Genomic DNA, 13,909 nt, shown 5'->3' on the forward strand with positions numbered 1-13,909 from the left:
TCTCTGGTGCAATTTAACGCCATGCCTATTTTGGAACGGTCTCATGGTTTTTGCTCCAAATCTCTTAACTCCCTAGGCAGCAGTGTTAGGATTGTAGGATTAGTCTGTATCACCCTGTTTTTAGTATTTTGCACCCACTTTTTCAATGATGCTGCCAACTGCTGCGAATAATATCAAAGACCTTTTTCTTCAGATGGCTGAATGGCAAAGTCGGCCAGGGCTATGCCATCTCCCATCACCTCTTGGCATGAGGTACACATTGATCAAAAGTTCTGGATTATTTGAGGCAGATCCAATTTCAAATTGTCCTATTGTCAGAGAACATGTCAGATCATGTGTACCAATTTTTGTTTCAAGATATGTATCTTTTCTCTCCTGTTCTACAGTTCTTGTTTAAGAAATTTAGGACACCATTTACCAAAGCAGTTTCCCCAAAACCTAGTCTTCAGAGATGCTCTCTGATAAAAAGAGTTTCATGGGAAAATAATTTGAGGAAAATATTGCTCACACAATGAATATTACCTTGTTAAATGGTCTGATAAGTCCTGTAGAGAAGAAACCAACTTGTTTTTCCAGCATTTCCCCAATCTTTTTTTCACCAGGAAACATTTTTCTTTTCCAGTAACACTTATAAACACCCTGGAATGAAGGAACACTTTTTGAGAAAAGCTCACAAGTCTATTTTAATCTGGGGCAAAGAAGGAAATGCAACAAAATTTATGGGAAAAAATGACAACCTTCAAATTAGTACTGACAAAAACATTTTCACCTTAAAATTTACCTGTGAGTAAACGTCATAATAAGGAAGCAGCTCTAGCTTTGATAGATGCTAGCATTAAACTGTTAAAAGGCACGATAAAGAAGATACAGCACATATGTACAATGGAATATTACTCAGCCATAAAAAGGAACGAAATTGAGTTATTTGTAGTGAGGTGGATGGACCTAGAGTCTGTCATACAGAGTGAAGTAAGTCAGAAAGAGAAAAACAAATACCATATGCTAACACATATATATGGAATCTCAAAACAAACAAAAAAAAATGGTTCTGAAGAACCTAGGGGCAGGGCAGGAATAAAGATGCAGATGTACAGAATGGACTTAAGGACACAGGGAGAGGGAAGGGTAAGCTGGGACGAAGTGAGAGAGTGGCATGGACTTATATATACTACCAAATGTAAAATAGATAGCTAGTGGGAAGCAGCCGCATAGCACAGGGAGATCAGCTCGGTGCTTTGTGACCACCTAGAGGGGTGGGATATGGAGGGTGGGAGGGAGACGCAAGAGGGAGGGGATATGGGGATATATGTATACATATAGCTGATCCACTTTGTTATACAGCAGAAACTAACACAACATTATAAAGCAATTATACTCCAATAAAGATGTTAAAAAAAAAAAAAAACTGTTAAAAAGCAGAGCCCCAGTGAAGCATGCTTTCCTCACAAGGGAACAGTCTGTAACCTCAGCTATTATAGCCAAGTTTAGGGTTGGAGGAGGGGGTGCATTTGATAGCTTGAAACAGTAGACTGCCCCAGAGAAAAGAACTTCTGACCAATAAGGGGAAATCTACCAGGAGACATGCAGACAAGAGATCATCTTCTCTTTACCCAGATAACTCCTCACGGATTTATTTTAAATATGGAAGCAAGGTTTGTTGTAAGGCTGTTTTAAAGAGTGTATTCACATTGGAGGGAAAACACATATCCTACATTTCTCCCATTTAATACATTTGTACAAGAGCAATAGGAAAAGTTTGAGTCAAAGAAATGCAACTGACAGAGGTCACGTATGAAGTCAGAAAGTACCTGTACGAGAGAATGATGTCCAAACAGGACCAATTTTTATACGGAAGCCCTGGCCCCAAGAGGCACACGCAGAACCTCATAACTACAGGGGCATGTTTACAGGTCTCTCAGTTGCTTAATACATCTGTGGGTGGTCCTTGACTTCTTCTGATCTGACAAGGACACCACGGCGTGCTCTGTGGTAAATTAGGTAGGGTACCCCCTGTAGGTTCAGCATCAGGCACCTGGGTGTCTACCCTTTCTTAACTGATCATGATGCAGTCAGAATTGAGGACCACTGCTCTATTCCCTTCCAGAAGATTCTTAATCTCCCTGGCAATGCAGGTTAAGAAAGAAGGAAAAGAAGAGAAGCCAGAGATGGACAAACCAGAGTCAGGATTCTGGCTTCTATGGCAGACATTTCACATGTCATGTGGAAACTCCCTATGCAAGTTGGTAATTGCTTTTGGGTGAAGAGTGATCAGAACTAGAGACTAAAAGTGATTTTAAGTGAGAGCAGTTTAAATAATACTGTTGATTATGGTGACAGTGAGCAGAGGGAAAACAAGAAGACTTTTACAAACCCCAAGAACGCTTTTGTAGTATAGGATTATTCCTTGTAGCAAATTCATTGTAACCAAATCCCCAGAGACCAATTTCTTAATGCCATAACATGAAAACATCTTTTTTTTTTATACATATGTATCTATTCTTTTTTGGATTCTTTTCCATTATAGGTTTTTTTAAAAATATTTATTTATTTATTTGCACTGGGTCTTAGTTGTGGCGGGGGGGCTCCTTAGCTGCGGCTCCAGGGCTCCTTTGTTGCGGCTCGCAGGCTCCTTAGTTGTGGCAGCAAACTCTTAGTTGCAGGATGCATGTGGGATCTAGTTCCCTGACCAGGGATTGAACCCGAGCCCCCTGCACTGGGAGTGCAGAGTCTTATCCACTGCGCCACCAGAGAAGTCCTGAAAACATCTTTATATTACAGCGCCCTTTGTTGAAATTCTCTAGTTCCAACTGCATCTTCCCATCAGATAGCCACTAATCACACCAGCTAACATTTATTGAACTTTCATTACATTCCAAGCAACATGCTAAGCACAGTAAGCACAGTAGCTCAGTTACTCTTCATCCCAACCCTATGCGGTGTGTAATGTTATTCTCTGTCTACAGAGAGAAGGGTGAGGCTTGGATAGTTTAAGTAATTTACTCAAAGTCACGCTGCTGGGAAGCAAGAGATGGAGGCACAGACAAGCTGGCCCCTGTCTGCTACACTCTCCCCTTAAATTGCCTGTGTCAGGCTGCCTGGACAGATAAAGTTTAATTATCTACTATAGTACCTCTGTAGTAGATACAGGGTGTCTGTCCACGTTCTGGGTGAAGACCAGGCAGACCTTGCCTCTTTTCCACTGTGAAAGTGTGTTAGAGCTGTCAGACTCTCTTCATCCCTTTGCTTTCCTGAGGCGGGATAGCATTCACTCTTGGGTCAAGCAACTTCAGAACTCACACATCCAGGTGATCCAACTTTCAGATTTTCTTGGATTTGTAAGCAAAACCCTTACACAGCATCACAGAAGGGTATGTCTGAGAAACACTATGTTTCTCCATGTTCGTCGATGGTGGATCCAAGTGTCATCTGCCCGACCTGTGTCCTAGCTCTGTATCTGGTGGTGTCCCTAGTTCCACTGATAGTCAGCTTTGGTACTCCCTGTTCCATGTTTCCTTCTGTTCTGAATGGATCCCCTTCAACATTCACGGGTTGTATTTGTCCGATTGAGGAGGGAGTCTGCTCTCTACAGACAAAGATCACAAATCTCAGTCCTAGAATGTAACAAATGGTATATTCCTATCCTCAGTTACCCTTGACCAAATAATAACAACAATTTTCAAGAACAGATTGTGAGTTTCAATCCAAACAGGTAAAATACCATTTAATCAGTTCTGCTTAGTACAGCAATTTCCAGGTCTCCAAGGGTAGGCCATAGTAACAGTGCTTTGCTGATCTGGTTTCCACACACACACACAAATCTATTAAAAGAAAATCCTTTAGAACAGATGTGTTGACAAATCCCTGCCCACAAAGCGGTCAAGCTATTTAACAAAAATGTTGGTTCAGTATTTGTTCTCTCTGTTATAAGTGTGTGTGTTTGCTGAATCTCAGTAGGGGTGGATTGGAGGAGGCGAGCTGAGGACAATCGGGAAAGAAGCATTAGCAGGGCCAGGTGAGGATGAAAGAAAACAGCAATAGGGTAGAGTGAGAGGACAATCAAAACCGAAGTTTTAGAGAAGTTACCAGAAGGCAGAACCAGGAAACCAAGATGTTTACCATTCCAGGCAATGCTAATTTCAACAGATCTTGCCCCAGTGCAGCTGTCTTAAATCATCTTCCCCCTCACACCTTCTCCTTAAAGAAACCACTGGATCCTCAGCCTGAAACCTGTGTCTTCTAGACTCCTTTCTCACTCGCCAAGTTCCAGTAACTCTTCCACTTTACTGTTGCTCAAACCTGTCCTCTTCTCTCCATTGCTGCCATGGCGTCTCATGCAGGCTCCTCCAATCACCCCCTACTGCCCTCAGTCACACCCTCCTCCAACCCATTCCTCACCCGGCAGCCCAGAGGGCTTTATCGAAACTGCAGAACTTATCGCCTAATTGTATCTAAGCACACTCTTTCTACTCCCATCTTTTGCCCCCTCCTTATGCCCCCAGTGCTAACGGGATGCTTAAATTCCTGAAATGGTGCCCCCATGGCATTCCAAATAAACTTCCAACTTTTAGAATGCCATACAAGACCCTTTAAGATTAGACTCTGCTTACAATTCCAGCTTCATCTTTTCTCCCATCTCCTTTTCCAGTCCCCATCTATACTCCAGCCAGCATCCTCAACTCCTGAATATTCCCATCTTTATAGCTTTGCACATGCACAGCTCTCTACAGAGAATGGCTCATCACCATCACCAACACTTCCTACCAGGTATAGAGCTAGAGCACAGATCAGGCTGATTCTCTCAACTGCCCCTCCCCTGAGCTCCCACAGTCCTTTGATTTTGTCTCTCTAGGAGCCCTTGTCATTGTCACACTGTGTTCTAATCTCCAAAAGATTTTAATCTCCTCAGGAGCAAAAACTCTGTCAGGACACCCTCAGCATAAGCCTAATGCTCAACACACAATAGCTACTTAATAATTGCTTCTTGAATGAAACAATCTCTGCCCCCACCAAAACTTTCAATGCTAATAAGCTGTTATTTGCAAAGAGTGCACACCAAAGCAAGGGGAAAAAAAGAAAATTTTCCATACCTCGTGGCACTAAATTTTTACTTTAACATACTTTGAATTTAACAAAACCATCTGAATAAGCCATCTGGTTGATTAAAATGGACTTTTTACCTGCAAATATGAATGGGGTTTAAAATAACTTTGTATACTATTCGAATTGTTCTCTCTGATGGAATCCTATCTGCAGTTTAATCACAGTGTTTACTGATGTTTCCATAAATATATCTGTACTGAAGCAGTTTATTTTCCGGACCACAGAGCTCTAATTTCAACCACCCCAGAGAATACCCATCATTTTCATCCAATTCCTTGACTTCATAGGAGGTCTTCATTTCTTCTCAATGGGACAAATGAACCATTTCCCATCATTTAAGCTCACAGTTGCTGCTGTAGTGGAAGTCCTTTGCACAAGAGAGAACAATTCATTAGGTACTCAACAATACTACACTAAGTGCCAGGAGGAGAAATTAAGGACCTAGATAAAGATCCTTTCACTGAGGAACCTTCATTTTTAGTTGCAAATAGTCAGCAACTTGGGAGAAACTGCTGTCAGCACCCTGTATGCTTCCCAGTCTATCCACCTCTTTTCCTGGTTTGCTTTTCTTTCCCTTTTCTGCTTTCCTAGACTTTTTGTCCACTCTCTCTTTTTTTTTTTTTTTTTCCTTTCTGAGGGTTCCTTCACGCATGCCCTTGGCCTTAGGCCTGACATTGACAATCCCAATAACTCAAAACTCCCAGGCTAATACCAAACTTTTCTCTTGCTCCTTCCCTCAACTTCTGCTGCCCCAGGTTCCACAGAGTCACAGCGTCCCTCCATGCCCCACCAGTGGGGAGGCTTTCTGCAAATGATTTAACTTCTCTGCAACATTATTTCTGTTGAAGGAAGTCTCATCTGCACAATCTTTTACAGAGTGTCGCTATATCAGATAAGATAATGAATATAAAAATAAGCTAATGCCATAAAGTGCCACACAAATCCCATCATCATGATGACGTTTATGATCATTTTTTAAGTAAAAAGATAAGAAATAAACATGTGACTGTCACATGGACCAAAATAGCTCATTTGATCTTGATTTATAACTCTGCCTAAATTTTCAGTCCCAAAGCCAACCTTAATTTTTAAGAATGTATAATGGTGAGTGGATGGGAGTGGTGCAGGGGGGGAATAAAAGGTGGGGGGGGGAGGGGAAAATTCAGTGACAAATACAGGGATTTCCACACAATCCCTTTGGGAAGGATTGCTTACATTAACTATAGGGACTATAGTAATAATGGCATTAATAATGATAGGTAATATTTATTAAGTAATTTACTATGTGCAGACACTCTTTTAAGTGTTTTTCATGTTTTACTCTCTATCCTCCCAACAACCCTATGCAACAGGAAGTGTTATTACCCTCATTTTACAGAGAGGGAAACTGAGGTACATGCAGTTATGTAAACCAGAGTCTGGACCTCACACTCCTGACCAGGGTGTTCCATTGCCTTTCAGCATAGAGCTGTGCTTGAGACATGGGCTGAAGAGCCAAGCTGTGTAGAGTTGGAAGCGCTGCACCTCTTGGAATAACCCTCCGATTCATGAGATAATAAATGCCCAGTGCATGGTAAGCACACAGTAGATGTAAGCTAGCAACACACTGCCTCAATTTACTTTCTTTGCTTCCAAAACAATTAACTGGGTCTGCTGATTGTCCCAAGGCAAAACAGTTTTTGAATATCATATATTTAAAATAAGATGCCAAGTGAAAACCCATGAAGACACACAGTGAACCAGAGGAACTGGGATCATTAAATACATCAGACTCAGACCCTCCCAGGCTTGACAGTAGAATGGGGCAGCCAGAAACCAGAAGTATTCATTTTGCCGTTTGCTCAGTGCTACGACGGCCCTTTGTGAATAGAATTAATTGAATTTTTTGGCCCCAAATCAATCCATACAGGGTAAAGCAGACACAGCCTAAGGTCTGTCTCTCTAAACAGATAAGGTGAAATAGAGAGCAAGGCAATTTTAGATAATTTTAATGTAGTTAGTCCAGTTGACTAATTTAAGCCAAAAATCCCTGTTTAGCCTTAATGAAGGTTTTTAAAAATGAAATAATTTAGGTAATTGTCCCAGATTTTCATTTCACTTTGCTTGTATCCACAAAACTTAAACTTGCAATTGAGAAGCTCATTTTTAAAAAGGACAAGGAACTCAGCTCTTTGTTCAGGTAGAAGGGAAAATCTTTGCAGTCTTCACTTTACGTGATCGGGACCTCCCTTAGCCAGTTTTCTTTCATGGGTCCTGTGTCAGTACTTCCCCTGTAGCTCCTCCTATCATAGAAAAGATATGATCAATTATTTCATAATAAGGTGTGAGTTACTCAGTATATTACTCCTTCCTGGAGTATTTGCAATTTAGAAAAGAGCCACTGAATGAGAGGAAAGCTTTACAGAAAACAATGGATCATTACTGGTGGCATTTCAAGTATCCACAGTAGGCCTATATCTTTGAGCAGGGAAACTTCCCAGCTTCCTGTCAAATCCACAGGTATCTATTTACACTATAGAAATCGAAACACTTCAAACTTTTTGGCATTTTAAGAACTAGAAATAATACATCATGATATTATAACCAAGACAATATAAACTTTTATTAATAGATAATAAAGGGACTGTATATTCAATATACCAAAAAGCTATGAAGTTAAAGGCATTTTCTCAGTCAAAATGTAGTTTTTTTTCTATTTTTTCATATATTATATAAGCTAGAGAAGATATTCTTTTCAAATGTAATGAAATATATGGTAAGTCTGACCATGATATTTGGCACCAGACATGTAAAATTTTTTATATATAAGAAATGAAAGTATAAACAAGCACAATTGTCACACAGGGAAGGTACTGACTCATTAGATATTACACATTTTTAGAGTAAGTTAAAAATCAGAATACGTGTGGTGTAGCTGTGTGTCTGCATCACATAATGTATGTTTATGTGTGTCCCCAAGAAAAACACCAACTAAGTTTTAGAGACATGACACAATGTCTTGAGCTTTCACCAGTTTTTCTTAACAGCTATTCAACACCATGATGATATTTGTAAAAATTGCCCATATGGATTTTTAATATGGTAAAAATTTAAGTCCAGAATTTATAACAACTGCATTGTGTAAGAATTTCACCATTCTCATTATTAGAACTACTTCCTTTAATAGCAAGATTACATGTATGTATTGTGTATGTATTGTTGGACATAGCACAATACTTACATAGTATTTCAGTCTACCCTCTATGTGTAAGAATTTTTTTTTTTAATTCTGGTAAAATACACATAACATAAAATTTACCATCTTAACCATTTTTTAAGTGTAAAGTTCAGTGTTGTTAAATACATTCACATTGTTATGCAACAGATCTCCAGAGCTTTCATCTTGCAAAACTGAAACCTATTAAACAACAACTTCCCTTTCCCCCTCCTCTCAGCCCCTGGCAAGTACCATTTGTACTTCCTGTTTCTATGAATTTGACTTACTCTAGATATCTCATGTAAATGGTATGTAGTATTTTTATGACTGACTTATTTTACTTAGCATAATATCCTCAAGGTTCATCCAGGTTATAACATGTGTTAGAATTTCCTTCCATTTTAAGGCTAAATAATATTACATTGTAGGTATATACCACATTTTGCTTCTCTGCTTATCCATCAATGGACCCTTGGGTGGCTTTTAACTTTTAGCCGCTGTGAATAATGCTGCTGTGAATACAAGAAACACAGGTATACAAATATCTCTTTGAGACCCTATTTTCAGTTTTTTGGGGTATATACCGAGAAGTGAAATTGCTGGATCATATAGTAACTCCGTTTTTAATTTTTGGGGGAACCACCATACTGTTTTCCACAGTGGCTGCATCATTTAACATTCCCACCAACAGCGCACCCAGGTTCCAATTTGTCTGTATTCCCACTAATACTTGTTATTTTCTGGTTTTTTGATAGCAGCCATCCTGATGGATGTGAGAAAAAATAATTTTTAAATATATTTTCCTAAAGTCAAAGGCAAAGATTATTTATTGATTGAACCCAGTGCTGCATTTTGTTGTTGAAGAAAAATTTGGAACTGGACACACATGTATTCAGATTGCAACCCCATCACGTTCTGTTTCTTCTCCAGTGATAAAGGAATATTCACACCTTCCTTATACTATTATTCTAATGACTAAGTTAATGTAAACCAAGCACACAGCACAGTATAAGTGGTCAAAAATGGTACTGATATTAGAACTGATGTTAGAATAAGAAGACTTGAGATATACATTCATAAAAATCTTGCTAACTTGTTGGGAAGAGACAACTAACTCACATGGGACATCTAAAAGACGAGAGTGAACCTGGGACATCCAGAATGTGTTGTAAGAATTCAACACAGGCAGAAATCAACCTACAGCATTCAAAGCACTTAATGTCCATGGCACTTGTGAACTGGAAGAAGGAGAAAAATAATCTCCATGATTTTTCCATCTGGCATCACCCTCAGGTTAAAAAAAAAAAAAAAAAAAAAAGATGCAAGTTGACTTTTTCATTCCTTCTACCCCAATATGGGTAATCAAATAGGGAGTCAGTGGGAGGTTGACTGGCAAACCAAACCAGGGGTGGCAAGACCTGGAAGTCTGCCATGCAGACATGGCTGGAAAGAGGGAAATCTGGGATGTTGGGCAAGTTTTAAGGAGTTAGGCAGCAGGCAACAAGCACACATCTGGCAAAAGAGATGGTTGGTCTGCTATCTAGTGTCAAGTATTCAGCCACAGGGGATGGGTACCAGAGGCAGGACTCTAGTAACCCAGAAAAGGGTCTAAATGAAAATACATCCTAATAGGGAGGGTGGGAGGGAGGCTCAAGAGGGAGGGGATATGGGGATATATGTATACATATAGCTGATTCACTTTTTTGTACAGCAGAAGCTAACACAACATTGTAAAGCAATTATACTCCAACAAAGATGTAAAAAAAAAAAAAAAACATCCTAGAGCAAATGCTATATCAAGCAAACTATCAAGGTAGACCTAGGAAGACAAGGACTCACTCGGTTACTGGAATTGGGTACTGAAGCAAAACAAGAGCCTGAATATTAGCCTTACCACAGAAGGTAGGAGGTGGACTAGAAAGCATAAATTTTGAGCTCTTGGATCAATCCTCTAAAAAAAATGTCTCTAATAAAAAATAGGCTCAAGATAGCAGACTTAATGCAGTGGCTCCATCTGAGAATTAAAGGAACGGTGGAGTCGAGGAATGAGTGGTCTGCTCAAGAACCTTGTACTCTCTGCTAAAATTGAAATCACCTGGAATGCAGACTGTTAGGTGAGCTTATGCTCTAGACACTAAATAAATATCTGCTGAATGAATGATTTGTGGTTAATGAATCATTAGCTTCACTAGCATGATGCCTACCACCTCCCGCTATAGTCAGGTCATTCATTTACTCATCCAACCAACATTAATTGAATACCTGCTACATACTGGGTCCTATTCTGAGTGCTATAGATACAGAGATGAATAAGTCAGTCCTGAATGTCTCTCAAAATGTTCCCAATCTAATAGGCAGTGAGAATCTCTTGGCAACCAAAAATCTTTAGATCAAGCACACTTCTCCATGGGTTATTTCAGCTACCTGCCAGTGTTAACACAATGAAACGGGAGCATGTGGTGAGTGATTCTCTGATCCATGTGAGAACACACACTGTACCTCTGCACATGGATAAATAAAACTGTCAGAGGTGGAAGTGAAAAATAGGAATTGTTTCAATAGTTTTCAGAACATTCTACAACCATTCAGGTTTTGGTCAAACAGATGGCCTGATTCCTCTACTTACTAGCCATGAATAACGCCCTGTGACTCACCTTTAAAATGGGAATAAAAATAGTATCTACCTCAAAGGTACTGTTATGTATGGAACAAAATAAGCACTCAGTAAGAGTGGATCTTTTTAAAATTTATGTTGCTAATAACTTCTTACTACAGATATTAAAATGCTCTGAGACGTGAGACTAACTTGACCGCAGTGGTTACTTTAACCAGTGGGGGAGTTGAAAATAACACTGATTTCCTCTCTTCCAAATTCCTTCCAACACATGTTCCTGGCTCACCTCACCACAAATCTGAAATATTGGAAAGATTTCTTCAGTATTAAAGAAAAAAAACTTTATATCGCAGTAATATACGATAGCTTAAAAATGTATATCTCAGTAATGTGCCATGGCTTAAATTAAGTACACTGTATATTATTGAAACTAAAAATTATGGAAGGGGACAGCAGAAGCAAGAAGAACTACAGTCCTGCACCCTGTGAAACAAAAACCACATTCACAGAAAGATAGACAAGATGAAAAGGCAGAGGGCTATGTACCAGATGAAGGAACAAGATAAAACCCCAGAAAAACAACTAAATGAAGTGGAGATAGGCAACCTTCCAGAAAAAGAATTCAGAATAATGATAGTGAAGATGATCCAGGACCTCGGAAAAAGAATGGAGGTAAACATCGAGAAGATGCAATAAATGTTTAACAAAGACCTAGAAGAATTAAAGAACAAACAAACAGAGATGAACAATACAATAACTGAAATGAAAACTACACTAGAAGGAATCAATAGCAGAATAACTGAGGCAGAAGAACGGATAAGTGACCTGGAAGACAGAATGGTGGAATTCACTGCTGTGGAACAGAATAAAGAAAAAAGAATGAAAAGAAATGAAGACAGCCTGAGAGACCTCTAGGACAACATTAAACACAACAACATTCGCATTATACAGGTCCCAGAAGGAGAAGAGAGAGAGAAAGGGCCCAAGAAAATATTTGAAGAGATTATAGTCGAAAACTTCCCTAACATGGGAAAGGAAATAGCCACCCAAGTCCAGGAAGTGCAGTGAGTCCCATATAGGATAAACCCAAGGAGAAACATGCCGAGACACATAGTAATCAAATTGGCAAAAATTAAAGACAAAGAAAAATTACTGAAAGCAGAAAGGGAAAAATGACAAATAACATACAAGGGAACTCCCATAAGGGTAACAGCTGATTTCTCAGCAGAAACTCTACAAGCCAGAAGGGAGTGGCATGATATACTTAAAGTGATGAAAGGGAAGAACCTACAACCGAGATTACTCTACCCAGCAAGGATCTCATTCAGATTCGATGGGGAAATCAAAAGCTTTACAGACAAGCAAAAGCTAAGAGAATTTACCACCACCAAACCAGCTCTACAACAAATGCTAAAGGAACATCTCTAAGTGGGAAACACAACAGAAGAAAAGGACCTACAAAAACAAACCCCAAACAATTAAGAAAATGGTCATAGGAACATACATATCGATAATTACCTTAAATGTGAATGGATTAAATGCTCCAACCAAAAGACACAGGCTTGCTGAATGGATACAAAAACAAGACCCATATATATATTCTGTCTACAAGAGACCCACTTCAGACCTAGGGACACATTCAGACTGAAAGTGAGGGGATGGAAAAAATATTACATGCAAATGGAAATCAAAAGAAAGGTGAAGTAGCAATACTCATATCAGATAAAATAGACTTTAAAATAAAGAATGTTACAAGAGACAAGGAAGGACACTACATAATGATCAAGGGATCAATCCAAGAAGAAGATATAACAATTATAAATATATATGCACCCAACATAGGAGCACCTCAATACATAAGGCAACTGCTAACAGCTATAAAAGAGGAAATCGACAGTAACACAATAATAGTGGGGGACTTTAACACCTCACTTACACCAATGGACAGATCATCCAAAATGAAAATAAATAAGGAAACAGAAGCTTTAAATGGCACAATAGACCAGATAGATTTAATTGATATTTATAGGACATTCCATCCAAAAACAGCAGATTACACTTTCTTCTCAATTGTGCACGGAACATTCTCGAGGATAGATCACATCTTGGGTCACAAATCAACCCTCAGTAAATTTAAGAAAATTGAAATAATATCAAGCATCTTTTCTGACCACAACACTATGAGATTAGAAATGAATTACAGGGAAAAAACATAAAAAACACAAACACATGGAGGCTAAACAATACGTTACTAAATAACCAAGAGATCACTGAAGAAATCAAAGAGGAAATCAAAAAATACCTAGAGACAAATGACAATGAAAACACGATGATCCAAAACCTATGGGATGCAGCAAAAGCAGTTCTAAGAGGGAAGTTTATAACTATACAAGCCTACCTCAAGAAACAAGAAAAATCTCAAATAAACAATCTAACCTTACACCTAAAGGAACTAGAGAAAGAAGAACAAACAAAACCCAAAGTTAGCAGAAGGAAAGAAATCATAAAGATCAGAGCAGAAATCAATGAAATAGAAACAAAGAAAACAATAGCAAAGATCAATAAAACTAAAAGCTGGTTCTTAGAGAAGATAAACAAAATTGATAAACCATTAGCCAGACTCATCAAGAAAAAGGGGGAGAAGACTCAAATCAATAAAATTAGAAATGAAAAAGGAGAAGTTACAACAGACACCACAGAAATACAAAGCATCCTAAGAGACTACTACAAGCATCTTTATACCAATAAAATGGACAGCCTGGAAGAAATGGACAAATTCTTAGAAAGGTATAACCTCCCAAGACTGAACCAGGAAGAAACAGAAAATATGAACAGACCAATCACAAGTAATGAAATTGAAACTGAGATTTAAAATCTTCCAACAAGCCAAAGTCCAGGACCAGATGGCTTCACAGGTGAATTCTATCAAACATTTAGAGAAGAGCTAACACCCATCCTTCTCAAACTCTTCCAAAAAATTGCGGAGGAAGCAACACTCC

The sequence above is a fragment of the Eubalaena glacialis genome, chromosome 1 (assembly GCF_028564815.1).
Source record: "Eubalaena glacialis isolate mEubGla1 chromosome 1, mEubGla1.1.hap2.+ XY, whole genome shotgun sequence".
NCBI lineage: Eukaryota > Metazoa > Chordata > Mammalia > Artiodactyla > Balaenidae > Eubalaena > Eubalaena glacialis.